Source organism: Haemaphysalis longicornis, unplaced genomic scaffold (assembly GCF_048455015.1).
Source record: "Haemaphysalis longicornis isolate Haplotype H1 unplaced genomic scaffold, Haemaphysalis longicornis Haplotype H1 scaffold_3, whole genome shotgun sequence".
Classification (NCBI taxonomy): Eukaryota; Metazoa; Arthropoda; class Arachnida; order Ixodida; family Ixodidae; genus Haemaphysalis; species Haemaphysalis longicornis.
The window spans coordinates 214,472,049-214,485,984 of record NW_027526335.1 but is presented as its reverse complement, the minus strand read 5'-3'; the positions used below and the strand labels follow the sequence as shown (position 1 = coordinate 214,485,984).

Here is a 13,936-nt window from a genome sequence, read left to right as displayed (position 1 = left end):
CATTGTGTAATACGCTTCAAAGGCGAAGCGCACCTTCTTTCTTCTGTAGACGTTACTTCGGCTCAAGCAGGGTGCCCTGGTCAATATTGTTCTGAAGGCCGCCACCAACATTATGAAGCAGTCAGCTCGAACGTGTTTGTTTTTAATACCAAGTTATGCCTTTTTAAATCTTACTAGCGCGTCCTCATTCCAGAACCACCCGCCTAAAACACCCAGTGGGAATGTTTCCTGCGGTTTCCTATTGTCCCACCAACATATATCTGTTGCAAAGTTGCCGTGTCAATGGCTTTGTATCTTTGTGTTGATTGCTCCTTGTAATGCGTTAATAGTAATCCACGCTGAATTGTTTTAGTCCCAGATTTTTTTTTCGCAAAATTTATTTGTAAATATTTGTTATGTGTGCTAAATAAGAGCTGGCTTTTCCAGTCCATGTGAAGCACTCACTGATGTACTAAGGTCATTTTGTTTTATGTTAATACTGTTAACTATTCTCCCACTGCTGTATTTCTACTGACGCTTTTCGTGCTAATGCCAGTACCTTTTTATTTGTGTATGTTAATGTCATTTTTATTGTCATAATTTAATGTTTGTATTTTAGTGTTTTCAATTGCTTTGCGGCATTTTATTTGTGAATTTTTCTTTGATGTATCCTAAATAGGCGCTACGTCTCCTATGTGCGTGTGGAGTAGGAACCGTTTTTATGCCGTGATATTTTAATTCCCAATAAATTGCATTTTGTGTGAAATTGCAGTATGAACCGATTGTTGTGGTATTTTTTTTTTTTTTGAAAAATAAAGTCTGAGCTTATTTTTTCTTCTTTTCCATGTTTCAAATAGCTTGTCCTGTTTTGTTTGCTTGTAACTGCCTATAGTACCATCGTGGGAAAGGGGGGGGGGTGGTCTAGTAGCAGGTGGAGCGAAAACACGCTGTCTCGCGGGGAATAGCAGAACGCTCTTGAGGCGTAACGAGATGCTTTCCAAGAGAGAGTAGTAGTACCCGTCTGCAGTATCCGGGAACGCACGCCTAAAGGGAGTGACGGAACGCTGCCTTGGAGATGGCATTGCAATTCCCACACAGGGCTCAAGTACTCCGCTTCGAAAGCAGCAAGTAAATCCCACGGGGAGTATTTCGCCTCTCGTTTGGGCGCCACACGCTACTCCTCGGAAGAGTCGCCCAATGCTTCCAAAGGGAGTGAAATATGGGACAAAAGTTTTTACTCATAGACAGAGTGCCCAGCACTCCTCGATTTCTTAGAGTGTGCAGTTTTCCTGCGGAGTACTATCGGCATTATTGTGGATGAAACGATTACGTGTGAAAATGGCCGCAGGCTTGTATGTGACTTTAAGTGTTCAGGTATAGAATGGCGTGTTATCTGTGTTAACGCGCCTAGCAAGCAACGTGAACGAAAGACGTTTTTTGATCACCTTGACCGGCACCTCAACAGTGAAAGGCATGTTGTTATGTTAGGCGACTTTAATTGTATGTGTTGTCCTTGCGATAGGGTTGGGAAAATATCTGAACGTGACGCAAGTGCACTACTACTAAACGCAATTGTTCATCAACGGAGTTTGGAAGACGAGGCGCTCCTAGTAGCGAAACATAAACCTACCCAGTTCACTCATTTCCGGGGCGGACGTCATGCTCTTCTCGACCGCGTATATGTAGCTACAGAGCTGCTTATCCTGTCTAGAAATTACCAGGTGGAATATGTTACGTTTAGTGACCACAGTCTGGTAATGTTTGACATTGGATCTCAAGCAAGAGCTCGAAGGTTTCAGTGGGATCAATGGAAGTTAAATAGGAAACGTCTGCAAGGCGAGGCATTTGTCGATAAAGTAAATGATAAGAATACGAACATTCTCCAGGGGTAGGCCCAAGATGTCATCTATTAGGGGAACGCTTTAAAGAAGAGGTGAAAATCGTAGCAATTGAAAGGCCCTGCGCAATAAGAGTTAAAGAAAGAAACAAAGAGAAAGAGCTGAAATGTCAGTTTTACTATTTGTTATTTCCAGACCGCCTAGAGCCAGGAACCCACACACGCAGTATTAGAGAGGTAACGACACAACTCGAGAAGCTTGAAACAGAGAGATGTAAGGCAGTGGTAAAACGGGCCCGGGCTGAAAGATTGTGGTCAGGCGAAACGCCCACGAAATGCTCTCTCGGAGATGAAAAGCGATACGCAGCGAAGAACAATATAGTGGTGATTTCATACGCTAGTGCTATCACTCGAGATAAACAAAAGATTGAACATGCATTTGCGGAGCACCATACAATATAATACACCACCAGACAAAATTTCAAATAGAACATAGGCACTTAAGTGTACAGCGACCTCGCAATGTGCGTTGGCGTCCATTGACGTCCGTGCGCACAGCATTATACCGAAGAATATGTGAGTCAAGCAACCGAAAAGGTTACAAAACGCAACAACATCACATATCTCTACGCCGTGAACGATGCCGAGGGTGTGAAGTACAGGGAAGCGAATTGCCTTTTGTGTGGCGCTTGTCATTTACAGTGCATTTGCTGCACCTCAAAATTATTTAAAACTCAGAGTGCCGCCAGCACGCACGGACGATGACGCTCATCACACAGGCAATACACAACTTGCGTCACAGTGCTTCGCACCCTCGCATCGTTCACGGCGTGGAGATGTGTGAATGTTTGTGTGTTTATGGTGTGCTGATGCTATAAAATTCGTCGCAGGTCATAGGAAATTCGACAGCTCGCCGAGTGTTTGTTCCAGTTTTTAAAGCAATGCTTAGCAGATGCGGAAGTTCACCATCATTTGATAGCAGACACAGCCACGCGACATACTCCTTGCAGCGCCTCACATGAGTCACCGGGCCCACTTTAAAGCGGTGCGCTCAAGACACCGTTTTGAGTCAGTTGTGCTCAACCAGCGGGGGCGCGAGCGGCCGCTCAGCTGATAAGCAGCCGAGCCCCCCCACCCCCCCCCACTCTCCTTCCCCCCTTGCAGACTCCCACGTATGCACGGCTTGCTCGTCTCGGGCTACGTGACTCGTCTTGCACCCGGCGGCGAAGAGGAACGCCACGCTCACCGTGAATAAAACCGAGACCGGGCTTCGTTCTGTTAAGGTTGCACAATACCGATTGGCTTGGTCGCCAATACAGCCAAATCAAAGGTTAAGCAAGCGAAACCAGGACTCCACCAGGCTAATCCAAGCTTTTGCTTCGAATATCCAAGTTTATCAGAGCTAAGCGGCAGCCATTTTAGCGGCGACGCTCCTCTTGCTCGGGCCCTGTCCCATCCCTCGTTGCTGCTGTGTACGCAACGGCACATTAATGATTATTGTGGCAGGATCCCCCAAGGGATTGGCCAACCAAAGATTGGCCAAAGCGGACAAAACGTTCAACGCGTTCGTTTCTACCCAACAGGAGAGGAGGAAGAAGAAGAGGTTGTCGTTCGTTACCTGCGAGCTCAAGACACGTACCGGGGGTACACGACACAAGACGCTCTGCAAAAGGCGATGGCCAAGGTGGCTAAAATGTCACACATCGAATTCCCCAACTTACCCATGGAGATTCTCATCGTCCGAAGCAACCCCTACATAACTATGACAAACATCGACGTTGTCGACGGGCTTGTCAACGGAGCGGTGGAAAGCTTGAAGTGTCGAGTCTTTATATGATGTGCGGGCGAATGTTTCACGGTTTTACCGATAAGCATTTTTGCTTCGCCCCTCTCATCATCATTCAGTTCGTGGAGATGGCGGAATTTTTTTGTGTTCTTTTCTGGCACAGTTTATGAAGCAGTGCGCGCCAAGTGTTTCTTCGTGTTTATGTTTTGCGATACATGGCTTGCTCGTTCATTCGGGTGCGTGCTTCGGTAACCTACCCAATTTATAATTTAGCGTTACAAATCGCCTATTTAAGCACGCGATCCAGCCAATAGAAGGTGTGCACTTCATCCACGGTTAATTCGCAAAGATTGAGAATAAAGGACCACAGAAACGACGAAATGCAATGACGACAGGCTGAGAAAACGCATATTCAATAAATAACTGGGTATCACAAGCTGTGCAAGCCGGTGCAGTGGCGCCAGAAATAAAGAAAAGCGAAGCAAAAAACTGTTCCCGTAAATGGCCACAGGAACTCGTTTTATTAAGTCTGCCACAGGCTCTGATCACTTCGATTATGAAAAACAATTTTCCTTCCGAAAGCCAATTCTTTAAAATTACATAAACGCTTTCATGAAACACCCTTTGTATCAGGCAAAAAACGTGCACACATTAATAACCGGCCTCTCTCGCGTTCTGAAATTGATGCAGCCACAGAAACATGTTCTTTTTGCGGATCCTCACATATTTCTGAATCAAATTTTTTTTTCACAATTCTCGTTCATCGGTTTCACCGCGGATACACAAGTTCACCTTCATTTGGCCCTAGACACACCCCTCGACACACCCTTGCACTGAATCACAAGACTCTCCGGGCCCACATTTAGCTCGGCGCTCAAGGCCCCATTTTCAGTCAGTTCTGCGCAACTAGCGACGGTAGCCATAGTGGGAACGATCACTCAGCTTATGGGCAGCCTCCCACGCCAATGGGTCATGTCATGCTACTGGACTCGTCTTGCGCCTGCCGGTGAAGAGAAACGCCGCGTTGGCCGTGAATAAAAGCGACGCTCGGCCTCCTTCTTTCAGCGTTACACAACACCGAACGGCTTGGAGAAGTGGTCGGCACTACAGCGAAATCAATACTCAACCAGACTAAGCCAATCTTTTGCTTTGTATGTTGATTGATTGTGGGGTTTAACGCGCCGATGCAACGAAGGCGATGAGGCGCACCGTGGTCGAGGGGTCCGGATTAATTTCGACCACTTCTTTAACGTACGCCGAAATATCGTACATAACGGGTGGTGTTGCTTTTCGCCTCCATCAGAAAAGCGGCCGCCGCGACCGGGAATCGAACCCGCGACCTCGTGCTCAGCAGCGCAACGCCTTAGCCACTGAGCCACCGCGGCGGGTTGCTTTATATGTCCAAGGTTAGCTGACCTAGGCCGCAGCAATTGTTTTGCTAACGATGCTGCTGTAAAATGCATTCATTATCTTTTACATATTGCGCTTACGTCGAACCTGACCGCCTGTCATTCGCTGATTTTTCATACCTATATGTTTTAGTAACATTTGCAAGGTGAGCCTTAATCCACTTTTATGCCAGTAAGCTCGGTTTAACAATGACTTCAAAACTTCTGCATCTATCGATGTTTTCCTCACAACGCACTCAGGGGTCTTCTTCGACTAACACAAAAATAGTATGCCGTTTTGGAATCCTGTGCAGTACATGTTTTTGTATAGGAGCCTATGTTTTTAACAGTAATAACGATTTGACGTTATTCGTTTATTTCATAAAAATTTATTTCCTACGATTGCATGGTGTTTGGCAAACTAACCTAAATACCAATATGACGTAAACATTAGGTTAACTGACCTAAATGTCACATGTGTTTGGTGCCTACTTTGGCAAATGAAACCTATTAGAAATACGTGTAAGCTGATGCGCGTTTAAAGAAAACAAATCATTACCTGCGCATCGCCGTTATGGAATTGTCTTGAACTGTTTCTCCAGTAGTAATTACATGCGCAACTAGGGGAATTCATAATAAACATATTGTTATTTGTCCATATGTCTGCGCGTACCAATTTGTCCGGGTGTGTGTACCGATATGTCTGACCATTACCCCATGCTCGGGCATATCGCCTACTAACAAAACCGTATTGAATGTGTACGCATCATTTTGCAACAAAAATAACTTTAATGGAAAGCTTAATACTTTAAAAACTTTCATGGAGACCACGAATATTACAATAAAAGCAATGTGTTTTTTTGTTTTTTTTACTTGACTCATTTCATAATGAAATAAATATTTCTCATTTGCACAAATCAACGTTACCACGTATTGATGTCCCAAACATGCCTTTCTTGGACGTTTTGTTTGTTTTCTGTTGCCACCTCGGAATAATTGCTACAGTACCTTTCCATAAAGTTCAAACAAGCTTGGACTTTACCACATTTCCCTCCCAACACGGTTACACGGATAACAGTAATTGAACTGCATTTTCGTGTGTTTGTTTATTTATTTGTTATTTGTTGATTTGTTTATGTTTTTTAGCAGCAGTGACTTGAATGGCTAGGTGATGTGGAAACAGCGAAGTGCTTTCACTGAAACAGCCACCTTGAAGGGATCTAAACAATCTAAAACAGAAAAGTGCAGTATCAAACGAAAATTGTTAGCCATGCCAGATTCTTTTGTTGTAATAGCGCCCATGTTTGTCGTTTCCGGTTGATGAGGCCGAAGTTCAATTTATAGATACGCTACCCCAGGGGCCCGCAGAATTTGCAGACTACCGGAAAGTGCAGACGACCATGTTCTCATAACAAGGACATGAGACAGTAAAAAGCCATCCACAACGATGAGGCTTTTGCTCTGAAGAAGGACATAGCTTTGGCAAACTCCTTTTGTGAAACCTAATGCCAGCTAGGAAAAACACGTGCATGCAGTGGATAAATGACAACAGGTAATATGAAGCCCACGCTGTTGTTACTCAAAGTATTATAATAGGGTATACTTTTGTTATTTTCTTTTCCACATGATACACTACACCTTAAAAAAACATTTCGTTTGTTTTTCATTTAGATACTTTTCCTATTACAGCTAGAATTCAAATTAACCCAAATGTTACATATTAATTAAAGAAGCCTTCCAAACAAAAAATGTACTTTAAAATTATTGCTCCTTACCTTATTCTCTGTGTTGCATCCACAATGAAAAAGAGAACCAAGAAAGAAAACACGACTGCTATTCTCATGCCTAATCAAGGTGGTGGTATCATCAAAAATGAATTTTCTGCTGAAGACAAAGGAGGAAACGTTCTTTCAGTGTTCTATGAAAATCACTTTATATGCGCATTTTCCTCTACGTAGTTTTGTGCGCAACATTCATTGGGCAGTCAATCATCGAGCTGACGGCGGGGAAACAATGCCCGAAAAAGTGATGCAAGGCCACTGAAGCCACTGAATAAGATGTGCTGCGGAACTCTTGTGCTTTTTTTAAAATGGCTTCAATAGTGTGAAAAACCTTACTTGAACAAAAAAGCAATAATTACTGGTGAAGTCCAAAAAACATTTCGTAGGCGTTAAATGGGTGTTATGTATGTAAACCCCGCTTTTTATTTTAGGCAGTAGCCACACTTTAAAATAATTCGTTAATAAAAACCCAAACGTCGTGAATGCGCCGTAGTATAGTGTGCAGTATAGTCAGCAGTCCTAGTCGGGGAGCGGGGTGATTTTCTGGCCTGCCCGCAGTATTTTTTTCTGAGAATCCCCAACCTACATCCTGCAGACAACCGCTTTGGCGGAGCGATTCAATCGCACGCTTGGTGATATGATTGCCAATGCATATTCCTTCACACCACTCGAACTGGTGCGCGCTGCTTCCTTTTAGGTAATTTCGCGGAGAACTCCGCTGGGAAAATAACCGCCGGTTTTCTCCCTTCTTTTTTCAGTCTTCATGCAAGAAGAATACCTACCTCCCATACAGCCCTGAAGCGTCTGAGAACAAGCCCGTGTCTGAAATAGGGCGGCCCACTGAACAATCTCGCCAATTACCTCACTCCTTCACGCCAACTGAGCACAGCCGCAACAGCAACAACATGACCTAGGTGCATCTCCAGCCTGCTTCCCTCCTGGTTCTTTGACTTGGCTATGGATCCCACTAACCAGGCATGAAAGGACTTTTAAGTTACTCTTATTCTGAGGGAATCACCAATGAATATCTACTTGTTTATTTACAGTTTCCTGCCGCGCCAAGAAGGCACTCTAGCATTGTGAAATTCTGAAATACTCACTTCAGACTTAGATGACAGAAAAATAACACACCACAATTGCCGTTACAGAAATACGCATGCACACACACACACACACACACACACACACACACACACACACACACACAAACGACAAGTCTGCAGTAATTTGCTAGAACGCCCGTCGAAGGTATTGCCGACTACACCACTTGACCGCTTAGTCTACGGGGTAAGGTATTTAATAAAAAGCCCTTAAAAAGTTCTTAGGGCAAGACATCTCCGGAAGGTTACAGGGATGGTGCAATTGTCTTGATTTAAAATTTAAATAAACAATAAGCTGTCAAGAATTAGGCCAGTTTAACAAAATAAGTACCGTAAGGCATATTAGGATTGACATGCTTCCTACTTTGCCTCAGGGGTTTCCAGTTACGCTGTTTTTGAGTGTTGTAGTCTAGATAGCAATTTGTAATCATCTGAGACATAGCGGGCGGCATGGTTTTGAACACTTTTAAAGGTTCAAATAAGTAGGCCAACTGTGAATTATAACCGGAGCAGGTGTGTACCATAGTAAATCTCACAAGGATAAAATAAAGTTCTTTAACTTTACGAGTGGTCGCCTTCACATTGCGTTGAAGAAAGTTATGCATTCATGAGGCACAAGAAAAAAATATGTTCAACCTGCCTTTTCCTGGTTAAGTTGGCCGGGATGTAAACAACCCAGAATTTAAAATATTTCTTTTTCGGGAGGTATTTCATTTCATTTATTTGCTCCTTAAAGGCCCGAAGGCATTAGATAAGGGGGGCTTGCGCCAAGGTATGAGAATACATACACCGAAAATAACAACAACAAAAACAAGACTACAATAAAAAGCAACATCAGTTAGGAATAGCGAAACTATTGTAAACATAATTACTCGAGTGAGAGAGAGAGAGAGAGAGAAAAAAAAGAGAGAACGTGACAACAGAATTTTCACAATCGATTCGGCAGGGGTATCACGTGAAGGCTGAAAGGTTCGCCGTTCGCCGTATGAATGATCTAACAGATATTTTGATGGAATGCAGTACGGCTACGAGGGAAAAAAATATGTATTGTCATTTTCCTACATTCAATATCACTTTTCATTTTTCACACCAGCCCTGAATACAATGCAGTTTGTGGTACCGATTGCATGTACCATTCAAGCATGTAGTACCTTGGTAACAGCGGTGCACCTACGGGGGGGGGGTGAGGTGTTGGGGGTTGTAATCCTAGCCCCCGGAAGTCTGCCGACGCAACCCCCTGTTGCATTTTATTTTAAGGAGCTGCAGCCACCGCGAGAGACGAGACAGAAGAAGCGCTGGGGCCACACGCAGACGAAGTTCATGCCTCCAGTGAATCACGTAAAGCGCCTGCGTCACGTCACCCGACACCTAGTGCGACCGCCGTGGGCGCCTTCGAAACGGCCTCCGTGGTTCGGGGAGGCCCATTCCAAGAGCGTCTGTTGCCCCGAGGAAGCCAGCGCACGAGTGTAATGTCTGTGCTGTGACCTGAGAGGGCAGTGAGTGTGTGTGTGTGTGCTGTGTGCGCATTGAGGGAACGCTGGGAAATGAACACGACTCTCCCACGCTGCCCGCTCCGAAAAGGACGCTTTCGTGGCGGTGGATGCCTGCAGCAACCCTCCCCATTCTTTTCTGTGTGTACTTCTTTTTCCTTGTCTCGAGATTCTTCTAATAAACCCAGTCTGGAAACGAACCCAAAGTAGACGCATCTGCTGTTTTAGGCTCCTGCACGCGTGGCCTCGCCACCCCGTAACGACACGTGCATTAGAGTGGTAACTTGTTTTCGAATAGATTATGCCTCTAAGCAAGTTATCAGCAACCTCGTAAGAAAGAGAAGAACTACAACAATATTTTCTGGTGCTGAAACCCGGGAGGGAGGAGGGACTTCAAAAAAGATGGACGTCAGCCGCCTCAAACGCTACAAAGCTAATCAACGACATCGCCGACAAAAAGGACTCCGCATCAACCGGAGAGTTGGAATCCAATTTGAATCTTCTCTCTCCTAAAAGAAGATCTTGGAAAGAACTGTATGAAGAAATTCATACAGTCATTGAAGTGGAAGAGATAGAAGACGATGTAAGAAGCTCTCAATCCTATGCTGAGAAAATCATCGTTGCCAAGAGCGAAGTTTAAATCTGGATGAAAGATCTGAAGTCCGCCAACAAAAAGGCAGCAGCTACTGCGGCAGACAGATACCAGGCAGCAGGCAGAAACGAGCATGCCTCCGGTTCCCCCCTGCAAGTCGTGAGGCTCCCAAAGTGCGAAATTTCTAAATTTGGAGGAGAACTTGGAAAGTGGAAGGGTTTTGGGAGCCAATTCAACTCTACTATCCACAGCAACCCCAGTTTCTCAAAAATTGACACATTTAAGTATCTGAACAGCTACATGACAGAAAAGGCAGCGGCGGCCATCGCAGGGCTTGACCTATCAGAGGCAAATTATGGCGCAGCCCTTACCATCCTTCAGGAAAGATTCGGCCGAAAGGAAAGATAATCGAGGAGCACATGTCACGCTTGCTTCATGTGAAGCCAGTTCAGGATGCACGAAACCTCGAAAAACTGCGTTGCCTCGTCGACGAAGTGCAGACGGAAGTCAGGAGTCTAGCCGCATTGGGAGTGAGTGCTAGCACATACGGCGTGCTATTGCTGACTGTACTGAAGAAGGCCGTGCCAGCTGAACTTTGTTTTGAATACTACCGAAAGCACTATGAAACAAAAAAGGGCAGCGAGGTGGAAACGTTTTCGATTTTTCTAAGAAAAGAGGTAGCAATGCGCGAAAAGATGCAAGCAGCCGAATACAAACACCGGGACCATTCCGGTGCTCACAACAGACCCAAGAGTGGCTTCAAAGGATCGCATGCGCCTCCTGCTGCTTTACTGAACGCCGTAACGGACAAAGACAGCAGAGGATGAGTGTTCTGCCACTCTTCCAACCACGATGCTTGGAGCTGTGGTTCTCGGATGTCTGTTTCGGAAAAGCGGGAAGTTCTAAAGCGCGACAATCGTTGCTTTCGCTGCCCAAGGAAAGGACACAGGTCTAAAGAATGTCGAACAGCCAGATGCTTGAAGTGCGCAAGTTGCGGAGGGAAACATCTCACTACGTTGTGTGATCCCAACAGGTCGGGTGCTGACAACACGACCAAAGAGAACACAACCATAACAACAGCGACAGAGCCAAAGACAGTGTTGGAGTCGTCACTGGGCACGTGCTCGTAATCACGGGTCACACGTGTTTCTTCAGAGAGCAAAGGCTTCGGCTGAGGGCCAACAAAAGCGTACACTGGTGAGACTTCTCCTTGATGGAGGTAGCCAACGTACATTCATACGAAGCGACCTGTCCAAGAATCTGCACTTGAAGGTCTTAGGCGAAGAGGAGCTTAATATTTTTACTTTCGGAGGCGCGGAAGCTGCGAAGCATACCAAGTCACGTCGAGTGGAACTCTGGCTCCGAAGCCAGCATGACAGAACCGAGGTGCGGGTTGAAGCTCTCGAGATGACCTGCATATATGAAGATCTCATGCCTGCTCCATCGGATGTAGACGTTTTGCGAATGCTAGAGGAAGGTATGAAAGTCGCAGACGTTACACATGGTGATCACAGTGACGAGGGGATTGGTCTCTTGATTGGGGCTGATTTCTACACGGCAGTGGTCACGGGATCAGTCAGGCGACTGGGCCCTAAGCTCATGGCAGTGGACACTGCTTTTAGGTGGACTCTGCAAGGCGAGGTTGGTACAAACCGATCTACGGCAATTTGTTCCACTGCGACAAGTGAGCGAAGAAACAAAGAGATAGCTTCACAACTCCGGTCTTTTGGGGAGCTTGAGCACCTTGGTATCAACGAAACCGAACGAGTTTGTCCCGAAGATGCCGTTCTTCAGCATCATAAAGCAACGGTCCGGTTCGAAGACGGCCGCTACAAGGTATCGTTCCCGTGGAAACCAGCAGCAACGGAATTGAGCGACAACCAAGATTGTGCTGCCAGGCGTCTAAAGTCTCTCACAACACGCCTAAGCAAGAGTAAGCACCTTATGCAAGAATAATGCCGCGAGTCATGTTGACTTTGTTGACTGCCGCTTCGCCGCCTGTGTATTCTTTGCGTTCCTAGGGGATCACAAGTTCACTCCAATAAACTTGTTTTTCTTGAAGACAACTGCAGTATGCACTGAAAGGACACCACAGTCAATCATCTTCTCTGACTCTCTCAGCGCGCTAGCAGCCCTGTGTTCAGGAAACAAAACCAAAAATCCACTTGTCCAACAAGTACTTAACCAACTAATGGACTGTAGCAAAAATCACTTAGACGTGAGTTTCTGTTGGGTACCGAGTCATGTAGGAATTGACGGCAATGAAAAGGCAGATGCCCTCGCCGCCCAGAGAAAAGAGCTGGAGGTGACAGAAACTCGTTTACCCTACCAGGATTACAGGCGGAGACTAAAATTATCAATAACGAAGAAGTGGCAGTCTGAATGGACAGAACTCAATGAAAACAAGCTCCACCTTGTGAAGCCGCACCTGAGAGAGTGTCTGCACCTGAGAGCTGCAGACATAAAGAAAGATTTGTAGAGGTGGTGTTATGTCGCCTAAGAATTGGGCACACGCGCTTGACCCACAACTTCCTATTGCTGGGAGAAGACCCTCCAGTATGTGAGCAATGCGGGAAGCACCTTACAGTAATACACATACTTATCGAGTGTCCTAGTTACGAAAACAAACGTCGGGAATTTTTTTCCCACTTTTATAAATTTCAAATTCCATTGCACCCTGCTTTACTGCTTGGCGATGAACCCCTGGTTCCCTTGGAAAAGGTTTTTAAATTTTTGAGTGCCATCAAGCTTTTAGACAAACTTTGATATTACCATGTTACATCATTTTTTCTTGAGCGGTTTTTAAATTTTTGAGTGCACTCAAGCTTTTAGAGAAACTTTGATTTTACCACTTTACATGATTTTTACATGAGCCTTTTACCGTAGTGTGTTCAAAATATTTACCTTGTGTCTGGCGCATTATAGCCAAATTTGGCTGCTGCGCCAATAAAATCCAAATTCATTCATTCATTCATTCATTCATTTGACTTCGTGACAAGACGATGCCTCCATCCGTGACTACAATGGGCTTCGCGGAGGAGGTGAAATAAAACAAAGGCAGTACAAGTTCGGTGTACTATATGCCACACCAAGCTGTTGTAAGTCATGCCAGCCAAACAACTAAGCTGAGGGTTGTTTTCGATGCGTCGTCAAGCACCAACAATCGCCTCTCTCTGAACGACGTTTTGGAGAGTGGGCCAAATTTGAATCCTGAACTCATTGACGTACTGACCAGATTCCGCACCCATAACATCGCTATTGTTGCGAACATCGAGGAGGAGGAAACAACTTTATTGAGACCTGCAGATGAGACGTGGCCTAAACGTCCCGTCGGTCTGCCGCACGTAGCCTGCTACCTCTTCATGCTGAACTTCCGAAGGAGGTAGCACTTTCGGGTCGCTGGCGTTCGAGGGCAGCCAACACCTGCTGGACGGCCAGAAATTGGATGTTGTAGTCCTTGCTTCTCGCCGAGTCCATAAATTGCGGCGGGATCACTGTGGCTGCGTTGGCCTTGCTTGGATTCACTTCATAGTTCCATAGGATATGAGCCGCAGTGGCTCTTTCCTTCTTACACAATACACAGTTATCACTTACATACACTTCAGGGCACATGTGCTTGGCTAGCACCGGGGTTAATAGCGAGTTCGTTTGTAGCTGTCTAAATGTCACTAATTCTTCTCTTGTCAATTTTGGGTGAGGTGGCGGGAGAGTCCGGCGATTAATGCGGTACCACTCGAGGATGTCCCCGTATGTGATCAGTGGCTCCGTCTCCACAGGCTGGGTCGACTTAGGGGAGGAGGCCGGACTATCAAGCGCGCCGCGGCAGGTCAGCGCGTGCGCTGCCCGGTCGGCCTTCTCGTTCCTGTTGTCATGCCGTTCGCGGAGACCCAGGGGGCCCACATGCGCTGGGAACCACCGTAGAGTTATTGGCATCGTCCAGGGGGGTAGGGCACCGCACACCCTCACTGCACCGGGGGACACAT

At 45.9% G+C, this 13,936-nt stretch overlaps 1 long non-coding RNA gene across 1 annotated transcript in view; it reads right to left on the bottom strand.

Moving 5' to 3' along the window:
* The window catches only part of LOC144173697 (uncharacterized), a 98,136-nt gene extending 91,238 nt beyond the window's left edge, over nt 1–6,898 (bottom strand). The window contains exon 1 of the long non-coding RNA XR_013323365.1: nt 6,766–6,898. This is a non-coding gene — a long non-coding RNA (uncharacterized LOC144173697). The remainder of the gene's footprint in view (nt 1–6,765) is intronic.
* Between the last annotated feature and the right edge of the window lie 7,038 nt (nt 6,899–13,936).